Below are 16,220 nucleotides of genomic sequence, written 5' to 3' on the forward strand. Positions count from 1 at the left end.
TTAATACTATTTAAATGCTGTAAGACAGCATCAGAGCCTTTTAAGCTCAGTCTGTATGATTTCCCCAGAATTTAAGGGCTTGTTCTTCAGTTGATGTAATTCAGCGTTTCTATTAACATTGATGGAGTTACATTAGTTTGCCCTGACTAACATACTTTAGTTAAGCAGCCAGGCAGATCAAATCATTTTGGCTCTGTTTGTAAAGTATTCCGAAATATTATCTGCAGGGCTCCTTCAGTGTAACACACACACACCCCCCAACACAGGACCCCGATGTAGGACACAGCCCTGAGCTGGCTGCACATTCCAAACTGTGGGTCAGTAAGTTTCACAAGGGTACCCCAGGTCACTGCTTCCTCACAGCAACTTCAGAGGGAGGGGAAAAAAGGGTTTGAAAAACATTCCAGATTTGAGCAGTTTTTTCTAGCTGTGCAGACGCAGAAGTCACTGAAATGTCCGGAGGGACAGCCCTAGCAAGCCTGTGACCTTCTATAACAGACCGGACCATGGCATTTCAGAAGGGATTTGGTCAGGACTGTTAAACACATGCCAAAAAGAACTGCTTCTTGGATTTTTTCAATCAAGTAGCACTATATTTGGACTGGAAACAGCCTGTGGATAAGCAGGAATAACCATTAGAAGGCAAGCGAAAAGTTTCAAGCAGATACTACAGTCAAGGAAGAAAACTTGAACATACCTTGGCAAGTTTCCAAACTGACTCAAGCAACACTTTTTCCCATGACATCAGATTCTAAACAAACAATATATTATAGTCCATATGTTGATTAAAGAAAACCCAAGCAGTGCAGAGGCATGCACCAGCCTACTGAACACCGACTGAACAAAAGCTGGATAGCTTGCAAGCCATGGAAGTTAATCAGACAAATAAAAAGCACCGAGTTTTCAGGATAAGAAGCCTGGGTAAGACTTCTCAGCAAGATGAGGTTGTGAATACTGAGGTAAGATTGAAAGCAAACTGCCTAAATAGAAGTTATACAGTCTAGCTAGATAACAAGTACAATAAGTGAACAGTGTTTTGAATATGCAGCAGTCATAAGGCTCAGAAAACTGTAAAGTTGGTTACAGATAATATGCTTAGAGAACCTGAAGCTCTCTACCTACCTGAAGTCATATGGCATTTACATGAGAAATTTGGACTACAGAATGGTTTGCAGTTAAGAGTTCAGAAGATCTTTTGGCAGATTAAACATGTTCCCAGTAAGATGATGCTGAGGATAAACATGCAAGAGAAATCTATAAATGCTGTTTTCACAAGAATAATGCTGCTTTCTTAGAACTGACTGTATTTTAAGGAAAAAGCTAGAATCTAGTTCTCACGAGATGCCAACACAAGCTATCAAGAACAGTTAGTAAATTACACCATTTAGCAACTTAAAATGACATGGCACATTTTAAAATTCGAAACACAACCCAAACCATGCTCTACAGGAGAAAGAGGTACTTGCTAAGCATAGCATATTGATGCTGTTTACGAAAGAATTGAAGTGCACTCTTACTTTAAGGTGGCCTCGTAACAGTTATGCTTACTGCATGCAGCTGAATTCGCTGAGATTTTATCAGACCTTGAATTATCTGATCAGTTGGTCCTGTGTAATGAGAAACAGGAGGCCACATTTGTTCTTTCTCACAATTTAATAAACCAAAATTAGAAAGGAGCCCTGTCAAATGAGGACAAATTTCATTAGGAGGGTCAAGTAGACAGGGTGCTAAATTTCAATTGTGTTTCAACAAGATGATTAAGCTCAGAAGATTAATAGCCACAGAAAGTCATGTTGTATTATTGTCATTGTAATATTAAAGTGAAAGAACCTAGGTTTATAGAGGTATTAAGTGGAACGAACATTTCTTTTGCTTGTACAGTACCGAAAACTATTACAAAACCAAGGAATACCTCGTTCATTAGCCAGACTTCTGAAAACACAATCCAGATTTTTTTTTTTGTTTTAAATTATGGATATACTTAATGGAGTTGTTTTCTAGTTTTGTACACCCATTTTCATTCTCTTAGACTGATTCCAAATGTTTCATTCCAGGAATCACTTTTATTAGTGTCAAACTACACAGTGAAAGTCAACTAAAAAAATATTTATGTAAACAAGTTTGGCAACCATAATTCTTTCCTATTCAATTTGGATCTCTGCAGCTGTGTAGAGTCTTGTCTGTAGAGATATTTAGGTAATAGCAGACTTAATTAATCCCAGGTACTGTCAAGAAAAGAGGCATAGAAGTGTGCTGCTTCCAAGTAATAGCAATCCCCCTGAGACAAGTGCAACAGCAAGATGTTAGCTGTGAAGATCCTCAAGATCCTTAGTATTAATGATAATCTCCCACATCTCTATGTACTTCACTGTACATCTGCAACAGTTATTTGTAACATACAATGTTTTACAAGTTGAGTTTTACTGCCAGTTTGGGTGTGTTAACATCTGCATATTGCTCTTGAACTCATCTTCAGTGCCTAATTCTCAAGAGATAATTTAACAGCTCTTCCATATATCTCCAAATTCTGCTTTGCAGGAAGTAATGACAACATATTGGCCAAATTTATTGCACTAAAGATCAGAAGGGTTTTGAGCAGGAAGAGTTTCACATCTTTATAAGATTAGCTGGATTTTAAATATGGTCTGTAGTTCCAATCTGAAATCACAGGTATTGAAATTAAGTACCTGCCATCATTCCATACTCACTCATAAGTTACACAGGGTATAGTGCATGTGAGCACTTCTTTATGACTCAAAAATAAATTAAAAAGTAATAGCACTGGGTGTTTAACAGCTTACCTTAAGATACAGTTAACAGTAACTTGGCTTTCACTCGGTTTCAAAGTCTATCATCCCATACGTTCAAGAAATTCTAGAAGAAAACAAGCCAAGAGAGTAGGTCTGGTACCCTTAACTAATCCTTATGAAGTCAATAATGTTAAGCTGAGGAAAACAAATATGGGTAGTCTGACAATTATCAGGCATGTCAGTTATCTTTCAGCCCTTGTTCTTGATTTTAAGTTGAGGCTGTAAATTCTCTGCAGTGTGCAGAGGGAAAAAGGGAGTGAAGCAAGGTATGACTGGGAAGAAACATTCTGAACCTGATGACAGGCACTTGTGTGTAATATTAAGAAGTTATTTATGTTTTCAACAGTGCTACACTTCTAGTCTTCAGTGCCTAATTCCTAACATGCAGGCAAAGGATACATAGGTAGAGGTAGGCATGGTGCAGTCAGTATAAGATTGCATTGCAGTGACTAGCACTGTATCCTTCCATTGTATTCATTCCACAGGAAACAAACCCCCGACCTTTACAGAACAATACATGATCAAATAACTAGGATCCTGATTAGGGTCAATATAATGCACTGATGCCACTACTGCAAACACTTTATAGGAGCTTTTTCCATGCTCATATTTCAAACTCAGACAAGTAACATCTGCTTGTTTAATAATGAATTGTTTAAATCATAGCAAGTTTTCATTATTAACTGGCAGAAATTACCTCAGTATCCATTTCACTGGATGCAAGTAACACAACATCTCCGCAACTTTGTTTTGCTTTTAGTAGTCATGCCACCAGCAACTACAAACACTTTAGCTACGTGGATCATAGTTTCCACATTTTGCCTAACTGTTCTGTGAAACTTAGTGTAACATGCCAGCTTTTTTTTTTTTTAATAGAAAAACCAGATATTGGCACATTTAGTCTCTTAGTATATTCTATACACATAATTGCTGTTAAGGTATTTAATTTAGTATATGAAAAGCAACTGAATGACATAGTAGATTATCATGAAGCACTGGCCAAAACTGCTCTGCTGGACTGAACCAGCTGTCGAACATGTCTTTTCAAAAGTCTTGAAAGCCATGTTAACTGCTACATCTTAGTTTTCATGCACCTCAGCAGTTCTTCCTTCTGGCTGGAAGCGTAAACTGTGAAATGACTGTTCTTTCAGTATTCAGTGTTTTGGCCACAGCCAAGAAAGTCCTGGAATTGTAATAGTGTATTCTTTGGGGTATATTCAGTGTTAAACTAAATGTCCAAATGTTTCTTGGCTCGCCTGCCATTAAGTGGACCTTGAATTTACCATTTGTATTCAATAGCAGGGGGCTAGTGCGTACGTCTGTTTTGACAAATGTTTTCCATTGCCTCTGCTGACAGAATACGAGGCATATTAGAAGGTTAAGTTCTCTTTCTGAACCACCAAGAATTCTCCAGTCCTCAGAAATCTCATTAGAGCATAACTAAGAAGCTGTTTGTAAAGGATTTTAGCTTGTCATGCGCTGCAGATCTTAAAATCTTCCTAGATCCTTATCACTCGTTCTCTGAGCATCTGCCTAGTCTTCATTTCTTTAGGCCAAAAAACTTTACTGAGTGGAAAATTATAGCTGCAGGCATTCTGGGAGAAAAAAAAAAGACAAAGAAAAAAGCCAGTATCACTTGTCTTCTGCACTTTGTTTTAAATACAGAGCACAAACCAGTTATAACTGTGCATGTTAAAGAACAGTTGTGCAAAGTCAGATATTTTTTTATTAAGAACAGCAATCCATAAACAGACTTAGAAGAACAGGACTTGATCTTTCTTGCCGAAAACTCAAAGAAAAATTGCCTGTTTAGTTTCAGGTGCAACTTCAATAGCTTTGGCAAAACAATAGGAAAATATGACATCTCTGAACTCCATCTCATAATTCAGTGCCTATAAGCTGTTACTTAGCCTGCAAGAGATTATCATAATCAGTAGTTTCATAGCAGAACAGCATTTCTTTCTTAAAAGCTGAGCAGATGCAGAAGCTTTATTTCAGTGCGACTTCACAGAACGGCTGAGATTAGAAGGACCTTAAGGAAGTCATCTGGTCCAACCTCCCTGGCTTAAGCAGGGCCACCTAAAGCCAGTTGGCCAGGAGCACATCCAGAGGGCTTTTGAATATTGCCAAGGATGGAGACTCCACAACTTCTCTGGGCAACCTCTGCCAGTGCTTGCTAAACCTCACAGTAAAAAAAAAGTGTTTCCTGATATTCAGAGGGAATCTCCTGCGTTTCAGTTTGATGTATTTGTTTGTCAGATATATTTAAATTACAACTCAAAACATATTTCTTGATTTCACAGCCCATCGAGTTTCTAGCCTGGACTGAAAAATCAAGCTTGATATGCTATCACCAGTAATAAGAATCCAGTGACATATAGACTTGTGATCTGTACATCAGGTAGATGAAGTGGTTGGAATTCAGTTAAAATACAATTTATCTCCTTGTTTTCTTGCTTTGCTGGCCTAGTAGAATAAAACCCAGTGTTGATATTCATCACTAAACAGATGTGATAATACATATGTATGAAGGCTGCTGAGTTCTTCCCCCACAAGGCCGATGGCTCCACCAAGAGTCTCTATGCAAGCCACTACTGCCAACCAGTGCTCACCTGAAGACATTTAACTTGCAGCTCATAAGGCAATTTGAGGCATCACTTTGAGAGCTGGCATCGTAGGATATATCAACTTAAAAATGGCACCAGCAGTAAAATAGTTTACAAGTCTCTACTTTGAGATCAAGTAGAGCCTAAATATAAATTTATTCTATATTCATTCCATTTTTATGGATGTGTGTTAGTGACCATTGTAAGTGTGACACTGTCTTGCGTTTCCCAGAAGTATATGTTTTCTTTGGTAGGAAATGCTACTAAAGGTCAGCAACAGTCCAGCTGTCTGGGGTGATTTGGGATTTGCCTTCTCAATTTCAGACTTCCCTCTTACTTACTGCAGCCGAGTCTGTTCTGTTTTAGATCCTTCTGCTCTGCTAGTGGGTCATTTCAATCTCCCTCAGCTTTGCTTGCATCCTACCTTTCCCCTGGATTTTTACTATTTCATTACCTCTTTTCTTTACAAACCCATCCTGTCTCTCAGCCAGTGAATTATTTCATCTTTTAACTTAAAACTACATGTTTATATTTAGATTATGGCCCTATAACCAAAAGCCTCAGCATTTTCTCCTTGAAAGGAAAAGTAAAAGCTCGAGAAGCACTGTGGCATGCCAACACCAACAGATTACTGTTAACCTCATCCTTCACTGCAGTGAAGATGGATAAATCAGAGCAATGTCTTTTAGTCCATGGGACAGTGTTGGAACCAAAATATGGGTATGAGCACCGCCCCAAAGTTGTTTAAGTAGGGGACACACACTAACACTTCAGTAAGACATTAAATGCAGACATCAGTTACATTCATTCTACAGTTAAGGTGACTGTCTTCAGCAGTAAAACACAAGATTTCTGCAGAACTCTAGCGAGGCATTCATTTCTGTAACCAAGGCTTGGATAGACTAGAAGAGGCTTCCAAAGCATGAGAGAATGAAAGAATTCAGATATATTCAGCAAGATTCTGATGTAATTCCGTCTTCCCTCTACAAGCTATATACATCTGAAAGTATTTCATACTGAAAATAAGCATTTTTAATAAAGGTTTCTCAGTTTCCAGAAGACTACTTTTGCATGGCCATGGTATCACAAAAGAAGAGATGTAAAACCGAGTTCTTAAAACTACTTATTTGGGCCCTAGGACTGGTTTCATCTAGCCCAAGTACTAACTTTGGCATCATGACTGTAAGGTTCTGCCCACATGCAGCTCTCTGCAAGACTTTATCATTAACCCAATTAGCATACATATCAGATGAATATATGCAGATACATGTGCACATACCTAACGCTGAACATTTTTCAAATCTCTCATGCCAGTGCTTTATATACATACAGTCTTTCTCCTTACTCAGCACAGACTCCAGACATAAGTTATCTGAGACTCTCAGAAAGCCACCTACCAAAATTATTATCTGCTGTTCCCGTTCATCCTCCTTTAGCCACCTGTTGTATTTTAATAAGGATGATCTTAAGTAAAATTTCAGGAACCATTTTTGAAACTTGTGAAGCATTTTACTGGTACCAAACTAAATGGAACATCTACCTAAAAAGAGTTTCTACTAGCAGTAAATTCTGTCTTCCTATTCTTAGAACATGTACTTTCTGTCTCTTAATAGATTCACGAGAATCAAGGGAGCTTGATGAGGGTTGCCAGTTATGATATTACTAAGAGTCCTGAAAAAGTAGTAATGAAAAGCTACAGTTCATCTTGAATTTTAAGATGAGTTTTCCTAATTTCTGTGATAAATATATAACACCAGACACAAATGGCCTTGCATAAATCACCTCACAAGATATATATTTAAAATAGTTGGTTTTGAACTGGAACTGAATAATGAATTTAAGCTACCAACACAAGAGAAGAAAGGAAAGATGAAAAATTAGGTTGCCTTGCTAAGTGAGCTCCTTAACTTTGAATAGACAAATCACAGCAGCATAGAATAAATACTACTGTACAATTTGTGTCACATGTGACAAGATGTCCTATTTATGATTCATGCTATATGCCACAGAGACATTGTGCACATGTACAACTCAAATGCAAGACATGAGATTGGATTCAAAACACTTGGTTTCAGATCTGTTTCTGATGTGGTATTTATCCATACAGATGTAGCTGTCACTTGTTACAGGCTGAACCCCAACTAACTGTAGCAAAACAAAACCAGAAGAGCAATGTTCCGTATCCCTTTCACATGGAGCATTTAGGTACCTGGTCATACTATGCATGCACCCCTGTATCACTATATATATATATACACACACACACACACACACACACATATATGTATATCACACACTATATATATATATTCACCAGAAGTCCATCTGAAGTATCCTGAGAGATTCCCAGCTTTTGCATGGTAATAACCTACCCTACCAGGACACAACAGAAAGGTTTTGATCTTTCCAGATGCATCAGTTGTTCCTGTGCCATCCTTTTCTCTATGAAGAGTTTTAATAGTTTCCAGATGTTGGCTCATAGGGTGCTGACACAACTCTAGTACAATTACAGCATCATACAACAATATTATGAGAAGGATCGGAAACAGAAGAATTTTTACAGCATTTGGAAACCTTAGCTGACAAGAACAACAAAATATGATGCCACTTGTAACACAACTTGTTCAGCATTACTGCCTAGGAGCCAGCAAGGCTTGGGTACTACTTTGAAGTCTTTTTAGATCAACAATCAGATTGGTTCTCACATTATTAATTTTCTCACATGAGGATGACAAAAGGGTATACAGGCTTTGAGTAACAGCAAAATTACTTCTATGCGTAGAGGTAACCGGAGTTCTTTAAATAGCATTTGACTATGGAGTGGCAGCAAGGTGAGATATTAGCTCCATGAATTCAAATAAATCTGGGCATCATTTATAGTTTTATTATCATCTAGTGCCACTTTCCTCCTCTTTTTTCTGAAGTAGGTTTTTTTTTTCCCCATGAAGTTCTTCTACAAATGTAAGGACATTCATCCAAATCAGACTCATATTGCAGCACTGCAATTGTCTGATTAAAGAATCTCTTTTGAAAGAAAGTCGCCTTGAATTTACTGAGTAATTTCTAGCATTAGTTATTATTTTGGAAATGTTATGTAGTTACCTAATATCATGATTAAATATCAGCAACTAGATCTTGTTGAAAATGATAAAATCATTTAATATAGAACATTGAAACATCATTTTCTCCTCCACTGCACTTAGACCAATTTCCTTTCCAAAATGCACCTTTCCTATTTGTCTTCACTTACAAAAACACCTTGCAAGAAGAGGAAAAAAAACCTAAAAACCTGATCATATCACTAATTTTTTAATCATTATCAGATTAAATGATCAATCTTTCTCAAAAAAACCCCAGCAAACAGGCAAGAGTACAGGTGCAATCTAGAATTTTAAAAATACACCAACATTAATGCTTTAATACTTGAGACAGACCTAAAAAGGATTAATTGCAGTCTCTCCTAGCCTAGCTGAAAGACACTAGATCCTGGAAAGTTCACTATTTTTCAGACATATTTCAAATATAGAGAAAATGGCAATAAGGAGTTCTGCACACACCCCATTTAGAAATTATTCCTTCACCAATGAAAGCAGAGGCAACAACTCTGTTCATATAAATTACAATAAAAGCAGCCAGAGGATTTGTGATTTATCTTGTATTTAAAAAGGTGACCATGTAACAACCAGTAAACGCATATCAAGAGTAGAGAAGGGAAGCCCAGTGATATTAACCATAAAACATTTAAAGGGCAAAACTAAAAAGAAATATTTGATCCATTTTTGTCCATCTGACATTTTTATATCCACCTTTAACAGGTCATTAATATCCATGCAAATGTAAGCAAGGGACTTTTGAGCTGAGATGTCTTGTTCAAGTAATAAAACCTTTATTCACACTCAGCTTGTACATCAAACATTTCATAACTTGGCAGCCTTGAGCAAACACTCAGAGAGCCACCAGTCCAACGGCACAGAATGGAGTCAGGCAGCATCTGTTCACAAAATTCTTGCATCACTATGGAAAAAAACAATTACCATTCCAGTTTTTTCCCCCCTCAGAGAAACCTGGCTAACACATGGGAGGATGTGTGCAATAGGTTTTTAGTTTTCCCTTTTTTCCTTCTAAGCAGACGAGAGATTGCTTGCAACTGAAGTTCTTTTGCAGATTATAACTTCCTAAAGAGCCGTGAGAGAAATTACTCATCCAAGTCTTTTAATTCAGTCCTGTCCTATTCTGAAACACTCTTACAAGCTAAGATCAGCAGATAGCAAGAAGGCATGTCAGAGACCTGTTCTTTTTCATTCAGAAGATATCAGATATCACTTCTCCAAGTTAGCTATTTTCAATTTATGAGATATTCTCCATTTACCATGTAAGACCATGATTTCAGCAACTTTTTTTGAGCAGACTGTGCTTATCATGTACCATATAAAACAATGTAATAAAAAATAAAGCAGAATAAAATACAAAACAGAATAGTAGTTAATACTTCTGGTTTTTGGTCATTTTCTTGTCAAATTTAAGAGGAAAACTTTGAGAGATGGCTCTTAAAAAAACCACAGAATACCAAACAGAATTATGCTTCCCAATTCCAAAAGAAATAAATTTGATTCTTGGCTCTAAATTTGTAAAGAATATTTCTATAAGGTTTGGTTTTAGGCGTGACTGAACTTGCAATTCTCAACAGATCCTCATAGATCTAAGAACATCAGTGATCCTAAATGAATGCTGTGAATAAACCTTCAAGAATAGTTTAATTGACTTTGAGGTCCTCGTAGGTTTTGATTCTATAAACAGCAACAGTATGGATTAGGTGTGCTAGAAGTCTCGTTCTGACCCAAGCTCAAACTGAGGTCTCCCTTACATCTTTGCCATGTTAAGGGAATGATCCTATAGTAGCTTAATCTTGTGGAATTCAGTGATCTCTTAGGAAAGTCCCAGTGTTTTCAGTGCAAGTACAATTTTAGTAAGTACAGCATTTTTAATAGCTACTCCTGAAAGTCTTTAGCAAAATAAAAAACTGCATATGTTAGTATAAAATATGTACACAGACTTTAATACAGTGCTAGATCAGCAATAATTTGAAGAAAAGAATACGTAAGGAAGAAACTGATAGGGGACATAGCCCAGACTTTGGGATGACTAGCAGAATCAACAATATGACTAGTGGGACGAATCTCAGCTGACAGCACATCTTAGCAAAGCATAGGGATGACTAGTCGGAGTAGGCAAACTGATGACTTATTCTCTCAAAAGCATCTCTGAATGTAAATGCAAGCAGAGTTTTTCAGATACTGAAAAAACACGCAAGTCCACATAGATGAGTATTCTCCCCTCCCTGCCCTGAGAACCACCACTTTTGCAGTTACATCTCCAAATTTCGTTTATCTCACGAAATACTAGCTGTTTGGTTGGTTTAGGTTTCTGCCATAAAAGCTTCTAATAGTTCTTTGTTCACTATCCACCTTTCCTATTCCTTCTTCTTTGGCAAACATGGTTCCTTTACTGCCATAGATCACCCAGACATCTGCATCTCATTGAAACTCTTGAATTCAGAATAATACCCATAAGCCAAAGATGAAAAACCTCCTGTCCTTACAGAATTTATCACTTCTTACTCTGAAAATTGTTGCCCCCCATTTCTATTGCTGTTCTTTGAGACGCATTCCTGCAGAAGAGTATTCAGCACCAAGTGATGAGCTCATTTCAAGAGCTGCTTTCAACAAAATTGCCACATCCAGATGGCACATGAATTATAACCTTCTATCATGGACTTAACAAGCTGTGGGCTGCTCTTAATTGTCACTCCCAGGTTTGTGTTGTTCATAAGCTACTAATAAAACCTGCTGTTGTTCTTACAAATTAGAAAATTCGCATTTTTAAGGATACACTTTACTCCCTGCTTCTCCCTCCCTCCCACTTTCTCCTGTGCATTTCTCACATAAACAGCAATAGGTCAAATCCTGATATTTTACTGATATTTTCCTCATATCTTTTACAGGCAAAGTTCCTCAAGGAAAGAACTATAGGTCAAATACCTCCTTCTGTATCTGCTTTTGTTGCTGATAAAAGAACTCATCCTACTCCTATTCTGAAGCAAATTTGCATTCCCTAGTGAATAATACATAAACACAATGCATACAATATGAAAATGCATTTAATACTTTATTAGCTGCCCGCTAGATGCCTTACCCTAACCAGCAATTTATAATCATGCGCAAGAGGCAGCTTCCTGAATATTCTTAGTTTAGAAATAGCAAAGCAGAAACAACATGTTGAGGGTAATTATTTTGTTTTTAAACAACATTAGAGCAGAGCTTAGTGGATCCATGCAGCGTCTGCAAAGTTCTGCGCATTAGTAATTGCAAAGCCTTCCGATGAGACCTTGAAGAACATGAGCTGCATGAGTTCGGCTTGTTAATTGCAGAGTTTTTATTAAATTAGCTGTTAGATAATTGTAAAGCTGACATTAGAGTCGGGGCTTTCAGAATTGCTTGAGAAAGCTTAGGGTATATAGACCAAAGACTACTTGAATTACCAGAAACGAGGCACTTGCGTCAGCACAGTTTCCAGCCCAGGACTCCTCTGGATGGTTAATAAGACCACTCAGCACCTCACACCCAGGCAGGCATATGCTGCTTCCCAGAAACAGGCACACTCACTTTGGGACCAGCCAAGCTTGTCCATACATTTTAGTAGGGCTCCAAAATGCATTAAGTTTATGCAAAGTGAGGTGACAAAGTAAGTGCTGAAAGCAGGACCTCAGAAGGTGAAGATGTGCAGATCTCCAATATTCACATTCCTCCCTCCACAGGAAGGCATTCAGAAGAACAGATCAAGGTCATGATTCATAACTGCAAGGATTGCTTGGCCAGCCTATCTACAGATGGATTCTCCAAGGAAATTCCTTTAACATCAAGGCCATATTCACAGCTGTAAAACATCTACATGGCCTGGAGAGAAGGATCCCTCCTTCAGCCTCCAAGGCACTTCTCAGCCCACATGCAGCTGTCTGGGGTTTGTGCTGGGAATAATTCGGACTTACAGCTTTTAAAATCCTGCACTTTTTGTAGTTTAAATGAAAACTACATCTGACTGGAACTTACCACAGAGAGGTCAGATAAACCAGAAGTGTGGTTTGCATGCTTCCTCAAGATACACATCAAAGGAAAACCCCAACAAAAAAAGGCTATTCTTTGCACTTCCAATTGGCACTAGTCATAGGCTTTATACAACAGATTTGAATTCCCTAGGCAGAGGCATGTTCTCTTCTACATGCTTCTGAAAGAAAAGTAACTTTATAATGCAAGCTGAAAACAGGTAATTCAATGAAAGTTATGCACCCTAACAGTTACACGGATGCCTGGCATTGCTGGTGATCCCTTCAAAATGAAGAGAAAGTAGAGAAGAGCAGCATATTCGACACAAATCACATTGGCACAGTCTGGCAGCTCTAGCTGTTTTGAAACAACAGCATGCAGAACTGCATATTTTCCATAGTAGTATATAGTGATTTGAATCACAGATTTTCATTCCTGCAGATGATACTGACAAGGGAAGTTGTGAGAACACCAAAAATAGCCCTAAGTCTTCAACAAGAAGCACAACAGTTTAGTTTATTTCCACCATTAAATAAATACATAGTAACTGATGCAACATGCTTACATAAGATATGGATTTGCTGTATTAATAGTAGGTTACAAATGGGTTGAATATTCAAGATGCTAATAATTCTATACTATGATTGGTAGGAGTTTTATCTTATTGGATTTTTCTGGTGTGATGTCATTGCATTTAAGAAGAACATCGCAAGTTTTTTGATTATTTAACTCTTTCCTTTTACATACTGAATTTTTTCTCAAATATTTTCCTGATGCGAGCAGGATTTTGACATGCAACACAGGGTAAGACCTGTCCTTAGCAGCTAGACTCCTCAAAGCTTCTCCTCCCATTCAAGCCCCTCAGATTTTCATGCAAGTAGCTTCAGCAACTACTCTGGTAACACTTACTAAAGGTTCTGAAAAAACACAACGGCAAGTAGATGGGGGTTCCCCGCAAGCCTCATTCCTCATCTCAGTCACTGGAGCCAGGCTCCTTTGAAAGTCTGACCCTAAAATTATCATTTCCCTCACTCTCTCAGATGTTTGGAATATCTCTGTAATCCAAATTGCATGCAGCAGAAGTAATGCTGGTTTCAAAGGAAAGCAGAGCTGAAAGGTCAAAGAAATCTCAAGCTATGCTGCCTCAAGCCTTTTTTCTTCCAAAGGAGTGGCTAATGACTTGTTCTTTGGGAAAACTGGAAAGAGACAAAATATGAAGGCATGATTAAGAGAAGAAAAATCTTTCACACCAATTACAGTTTCAGTGCTTTGGCTAGAATCCATAACTCAACTCCCAGGGCAGTCCACAGACTTTTCAATTGCCTTATCATACTTTACAGGGTCAAAAGGATGGAAATATGCTATCAGTTTGCTATAAGCTCAAGAAGAGAGAAATTGGATGGGCAGGCTGCCTCTAATTCTGTTCGAACATAATTGGCACTAAAAGTTTTCCCAGAAGAAAATAATTCAGGCTTCAAAATTTTCTGAGATTAGAGACTACATGCAAGCTGTGTTTCTCTAGCTCCCCATCACTGGTGTCTCCATTGCCATCACAGCTCCACAAAAACTTTCAAAACACAAGACATTAGAGTAAAGCAACAAATTCCACCACTCTATGAAGCACTATGCTCTGCATGTTCTCATTTGCCAAGCCTAATAGTGTTTTCCAACACTAATTAGCATGGTCTTTATACTTGTCTACTGCTTTTTTGGCTTATACAGCTAAAATTGCTGACATCCATTCCAGCAGTGTTCAAGGAGTTCTCCAAAACAAAAAACTTGTGCGTTTACTGATGATTGCCCAGTGACATGGAGAGTTTCAAATCCTGACAATGCTCTAAGTATCACCAGGTGAGTGAGAAACATGTGACTCTTTGGTTAGAGCATGGGAATTTTAGTCAACAGAGCAAAGATATACAGCCAAAGGGATTTATTGTGATGCTGTTGCTGTCAGAGCTGCAGGAATATATATGCCTCTGCACAAACGCAGGGATTTGAGGAGGAACCATCACACTTGCAGCTGCACATAGGAGAATCATAGGTTATGTACAGTGGTTGAAACCTGCATCCCTCACAAAGCTCCTTTGCACTCCCACAGGTCTGTGGTTCTACCACTTGAGCGCAGGAGCCATTCAAAGGGTAAGGCAGAAGGAAAGGGAGCAGGAAGTGCTCCAGTGATCTCAACAAGAACAGCTCCTCTGATAGAACATCCATGTGGCTGCTGTAATTTGTGTTAGGAAATATCTTGTTCCACAAAAGTCAGAGATGACCTGATCTCCTCTACATGATAAAAAGTAAATTAGAATCGCCCATGCCTTTTGCTGAATGGATCATGAACAAAAAAGAAGTTGGACCAAAGAGTGTTTGGAGTTTTCCAAGCTCTTTGTTTTTTCACTTACTGGCTTATGTAGCTGTGATCAGCTATATAAGTGATCAGTGTGTTAAAGAAAAGTTGAGCCAATATGGATCTTTCCAGTGCACCAGTTGCGACTAGATCTGTGAGCATGAATATAACCTCAAGATGGCTGCTTCTTCATGTATTTCTATTCACTGTCTCAAAAGTCCTCTTCATTTCTCTTGTAAAACTATGTACCGCATTCAGATTAAACCCTAGGATAAATTTCCCTTCCCACTTCACAGCCATTGAAATTATTTAGACAGGTTACACAGTAGTTCAAAGAATATGATCTAGAGATGTCAGAAATGGTATTAACTTAGTTAAGTAGTAAACAGCCAGCACAGCCAAGATTACACACATCTTCAACTAAATGGCTAGGGTTTTCCCCTTTAAGTAGGCAACCGTGCATATAGTTTGCCTTAACAGAATCGAAGAGGCTTACAAGTGGAATTTCCTTTTGAATTTCCTTACAAGAGGACTAAGACATTATTTCTCAATTACATTCTGCATTTTGGCAGTTGAGTGGTAGGAAAACAAACTTAAGAACATAAATGGTCCTGTGAGGGAGGAATACAGCAGGCAACAATCAGAACATGGATTCGACTGCAGCTCTCTTTTTGAAAGCAAATGTTTCAGTCAAAAAATAATTGGAAAATGGATACTGAGAGGACGGACAGCCAGCAGGAAGACTCATAACTACTTCTCTATCTGTATTAAGAATCAGGTACTGATTACCTTTAACGTGCAGCACATTTTACACTGCAGCTCCAGGTTTGGGTTTTTGTTTTTTACTTCCAGCACAAGGACATCTGGAATGAAGTGGGGCACTCACGTGGTAGGTGCACATAAGCAGTGCTGCATACAGCCAGGAGTCTTATCAAATGAGACACACACACCCCTGCCATGTGCTCTTGAGTAAGAAAATGCAAAACAACTATTTCTAAAAAAATGCATCTGTGGACCAAACAAAGCTGAAAAAATAAAGCCTTCTATAATATCTTTTAAAAGTAGTTTCCAAAATGAGGAATGTTGTTACATTTTACAAGTTAAGCTTCGAGTGACAAGCAGAAATACTGCCAAGTAGTATTGGACGCTCCTACAGTTTAAAGCACAAGGCAAAAGAAAGCTTTCAAATTTAAGCTGAGATACATATTTGCTTTGTGACTTGAAGCAATGTCTTGTCCTCCTTGTGCCTCTATCAGCCCAGCTGGAAAGTGTAGCAATATATTAAGAAATATGAAAACAAAAAACAAGTCTTCAATGAGATCCAGATGCTCTCTTAAACTGCCCTCCTCCTTAAACACCT

The 16,220-nt window shown here is 38.1% G+C and overlaps 1 protein-coding gene across 2 annotated transcripts in view; it reads left to right on the plus strand.

Annotated features, from left to right (window-relative positions):
* The first annotated feature begins 533 nt into the window (after window positions 1–533).
* Window positions 534–16,220, plus strand: part of PDE5A (phosphodiesterase 5A) — a 119,443-nt gene continuing 103,756 nt past the window's right edge. For both annotated transcript variants that reach the window (XM_030478215.1, XM_030478216.1), the window contains exon 1: window positions 534–959. The gene's annotated coding sequence lies outside the window, so the exon portion shown is untranslated. The remainder of the gene's footprint in view (window positions 960–16,220) is intronic.

This window comes from Strigops habroptila, chromosome 3 (assembly GCF_004027225.2).
Source record: "Strigops habroptila isolate Jane chromosome 3, bStrHab1.2.pri, whole genome shotgun sequence".
In the NCBI taxonomy this organism is placed as follows: Eukaryota; Metazoa; Chordata; class Aves; order Psittaciformes; family Psittacidae; genus Strigops; species Strigops habroptila.